This window comes from Nelumbo lutea, chromosome 2, assembly GCF_056320005.1.
Source record: "Nelumbo lutea isolate HS-2025 chromosome 2, American lotus-T2T, whole genome shotgun sequence".
NCBI classification, from domain to species: Eukaryota; Viridiplantae; Streptophyta; class Magnoliopsida; order Proteales; family Nelumbonaceae; genus Nelumbo; species Nelumbo lutea.
The window spans coordinates 13,708,638-13,713,331 of record NC_142685.1 but is presented as its reverse complement, the minus strand read 5'-3'; positions in this window follow the sequence as shown (position 1 = coordinate 13,713,331).

The following is a 4,694-nucleotide window of genomic DNA, read 5'->3' as shown; positions in this document are numbered from 1 at the left end:
ATTTATTAGTACGAAATGTGACTTATTATGGTACTCCCATGGTAAATGAGTAGGCACATCTAGAGGCAAAGCAGTTCAAATGAAAAAGCATTCCAAACTATGACCAATTGGCATTGGTTTGTGAAAATGATCAAGTGACTGGAGCTTGAGGAAATCGGCCACGGTAAACGAAAAAGCATTCCAAACTTGTCCGCGAGCTTGAGGAAATCAGCCACGGTTGTTGACTGGCTGGCCACCATGTGCCATTTGAATTCTTTGTGCGTTACCCCTCTTTTGGCCGCTGCGAGCTGTACCGCGGGGTCTAACCGTGGTATCTGCAAGCATGCTTCATTGAACCGCTTGATGTAGCTCCGAATGGATTCTCCTTCCCTCTGGATTACCCCGAAGATACTTTCCTCTGTTCTGGGGCACCGCTTGCTGGTAACAAAGTGTGCGGTGAAGATCTGCATGAACTGGGCCCAGCTTCTTATTGACCCGGGAGCTAGGTTCCGGTACCAGGTGCGGGCCACCCCCTGAAGGTGGTGGTAAAGGCCACGCACATGCATGACTCACTGGCCCTAGCGAGGTGCATTTGTGACTAGAATGCGTCGATGTGGTCGTTGGGGTCAAAGGACCCATCATACTTGTCCAGAGATGGAGGTTTAAAATCTTTGGGCAAGGGGACTGCCAGAAGTTCTTATGAAATGGGGGGAAGGAACTGAGAGAATTGGGACAGTTTTTACCTCGTCCAAGCTCGTCTCTTCCTTGCCTCTGAGCTCGGGTAGGACACGGGTAGCAGTTCGACGAATTCACCGGCACCTTCTTTGAGCGGGCCTGGTGCTGGCGCTGCTGGCCTCCGTGTTGCCAAGCTCGATGGGCCAGGAATGTTGGTCTGTTGCTAGGCGCTGAACCAGTTCTCCGTGAGTGGGAACTCGGGCTTGGAGTGTCGAGGTGACTTTGTGGGCGAGGTTCCTGACCATCCTGCGAGTTGTGAGGCGGGGGTAACTTTTCTTTGCTTTCGGCCTAGGGATGAGGCCTGACTATTAGGGGGGTTCTGGGGTTGGGAAGCTTCTCCTCGGTGAGGTCGTCCACCTTGAGGGGAGGCCTTAACCGGCTTCGAAACAAGGTGTCGGGGGTGAAGTAGTGACTGGTTTAGGGGTAGCTGAGGGAACTGCTGCTGATAATGGTGTTGGGAGAGGTGGTGCAGTACCTGGTGTTGCTGGAGTTGGTGCTGCTGGAATTGTTGCATTTGGACTTGCATTGCCTGCATGCATTGCATTAGGTCGTCCAGTTGGTTCTGGCGGGTTGCCAGTGGGACAGCAGTTGGTTCAGCGAAGTTTGTTTCAATAGGGAGTGGAAGAGGGGTGTTCAATGAAGGAGGGTTCAGGGACACCACTGCTTGTGGCACATTCAAACTGGGATCCCATCCACTGAAAGAGGGATGGCGAACTGTCCAATGCACACCACGGGAATTTGGAGTTGCTTTCTGGTGGTGGTCGTTTTTGTTCCACGTTCGGCATTGTTGGAGGAGGCCATGGGTGTTGGAGTTTTTGAAAGAAGGGTAGGTAAGAGAGGTAAGAGAGGTTTAGAGGGAGGCTTTTAGAAGCGTTCCCACAGACGGTGCCAATTGATGGAGCGCAATCCAGCCGGTCTTAGTTGTCAATGATTTCACCTCTGACTGGAGCGACGGGGAGCCTGAAACGGAGAAGATGAGGGAACTCCGGGGGGAACCCGATGAGATAACTCCGAAGCTCAAGTTAGTATTCTCTCAAAGGCAAAGTAAAGACCAGATGGCACAAAGTTCACCTACCTTGTTGTTGGGGGGTAGGGGGCCTTTTATAACCACTTCACGTACTCACTTCGAGGCATCTGTCAGGTCGGGTATGATTACCTCTGTTTCTACCAGTTCGGGTGTTATCCTTTCTACTAGGACAGAACCGCCACTGCTCCTTGTCGGAGTCGTCTCTGTAACTGGAGATGGCGGTGGCAGGTGGCCGTTTGAAGTGCAGCCGTCAAGATTCAGATCTCAAGTCAGTCAGGTGCGCCGCCACTGGGTACGAACTTCCTCGGTGTCAGGCATGGTACGGTTTGTTCATTTTGGCTCCCTGAAGGCGAAGTGCTGGAGTGGTGAGCGAGGTGAAATCTTGAGTTTGGAGGTATGTCCTGTATTGCCATAGTGTAGACTAGTTCGGTGAGGTGAGTCCCGAACTGTTATAAGGCAGGCCAATTCGGCGAGGTGTGTCCCGAACTGCTATAAGGCGGACCAATTCGGCGAGGTGTGTCCTGAACTGCTATAAGGCAGACCAATTTGGATTACTGTCCTTTGAGTGGCTTGGGGCCTAAGGGAGAGTTTGGACTGCTGGTAGGGGAGTTCGGTCCGTTGGTCCTCCCCTTGATTCTCGTGCCTTAGGCGTGCTTTTGTGCTGAACTGTTGCCTTTGCCACGTGTTGCGTAACTATAAAGTCGGGCCAAATCTTCCTTCATCAATATTCATGGAAGTGGTGTTCCTTAGTTCCCTTCTAGCCTTCGGTGGATCGTCGAAAATCAGCTCCCATATGGTTGGTTCTTGGGGTGACCGTGGGATGCTCTTTGCTCACGATCGGATACTAAACACTTTGGCTTGTGTGGTTGCATTGAAATCATGGAACGTATACCGCGAGATATGGGAGAAAGGTATGACATAATTAACTAAATTCTGGTTTATCATCAGTTGTACGTATTATCAGTTCATCAATTGAATGTGATGATCATATAGGCTAATTAATTAAGATGGGTTTTGCTTTGGCTTACTAGGAATGTTATTCATTCGGGAGAAAATGTGCATGCTCGAAACTGAAAATGCAGAGAACATGCCGATAGGCTTTGAAATTGCTTTCCCCTCTCTTATTGAAATTGCTAAAAATCTGGATTTGCAAGTTCCAGATGATTCTGCTTTCATGCAAGAGATATATACCAAGCGGAACGCCTCGGCTTTCTGCTTTCATGCTTTCCCTTCTCTAAATTGTTTTTTTCTCAGTACCTACCTAATGTCTATCCTGTCGACTTGTTTGAACATATTTGGGCTGTTGATCGGTTGGAACGCCTCGGCATTTCTCGATATTTCCAATCAGAAATTAAAGAATGCCTCAATTATGTCTACAGGTGTCGTTATTCGGCGTCGACCGGCGGAACTCGGAAGAGTTAATCTCCGGTGGGTTACCGAAAAGAATGTCAAGGGTTTGAAACGGCGTCAGGGGGCTTCCACTCCGGCGGGTTTCAGATCTGAAAATGTTAAAAAACGAATGAGAAAAAAAAAAAAAAGATAAGAAATGAGAAAAGGAATCCGCACGGTATGGCCGTCGAAAGGGGGCGCCAAGCGTTTCAGTTTCGACAGTAGAATGGGAGAAGAATACCCAGAACGGGAGAAGAAACTTTTTTGGGCGGGAAGGAATTAACGGACGTATATCTAACGGCGTGAAATGGAATCCGCACGCGCCGTGCCTAATATGCGTGCGTTGTGACACGCGTCACGCCTAAGTTTCGTAGGACGTTTTTAGGGGACAAGTCTTGGGGGGGCAAATGCGAACCCCATTCCAACAACTTACCATCAGGAGATCCCAATTCTTAATACACCACGTGGGCCCCTTAACCCCTTGGGATCTGTTACCCACAAGTTTATACATAGCTTCTCCTTATGTACCACCACCGTGCATTGGAAACATCTTCTACAAATATTCCCAATTCGCAACTGTAGATGTGAAAAACATCTCGTGCGTAGTAGATTCAAACCCGCGCCAATCACGAGTAGAACTGCATGATAGGTACTAATTGTACAGTTGTACAACGTTAATTCGGGAGGGACAGAAACTTGCAGATGGTTGGGACCACGGTAATGTGTAAGACCCGAAATCAGATTCAGTGCAAGGTCCGTTCCAATAACCCATGAAATAAAACACGGAAGTATAGAGATGTTCCCAATGCGCTGTCCGAACGGGTCTTCAAGCCGATCTCGTAGGACCCACCTAATCGGTGTCAGTATCATAATCCTACCGTACCGCCTATTTCTAATTAATCTGATCATTCACCCGTTACAGAGTTTGTATCGATTAGGATGCATTGCTGGCCACGTTTACCCAGCCGCACATAGGGATCCGTGATATAAATTACAAGAGATGTTCGTAATGAGAAGCTGGGTAAAGGCAGCCCGCAATGTGTTGTGGTCAGCAGATCGCCGTTTATGTTTAAACTAACAAATCGTATGAGTTTCATAACAGGTACGACTTCAACCGTCGGATTGGAATGGGAAGCGAGTTGTGAAAAAGAATATCTGATTTGGTGGAAAAGCATTGTCGTTTCGTCGTCGTTTTCGAAATGTGTCGTGAAGCACAGTATAGTTTCCGTCTGGATTTTCAAACTGGAATATTACGGATCTCATGATTTTATATACACTTGGGGCTGGGTAAAGGCAGCCCGCAATGTGTTGTGGTCAGCAGATCGCCGTTTATGTATAAACTAACAAATCGTATGAGTTTCATAACGGGTACGACTTCAACCGTCGGATTGGAATGGGAAGCGAGTTGTGAAAAAGAATATCTGATTTGGTGGAAAAGCATTGTTGTTTCGTCGTCGTTTTCGGAAATGTGTCGTGAAGCACAGTATAGTTTCCGTCTGGAATTTCAAAGTGGAATATTACGGATCTTATGATTTTATATACACTTGGGGTTGGGGGCGTTTTC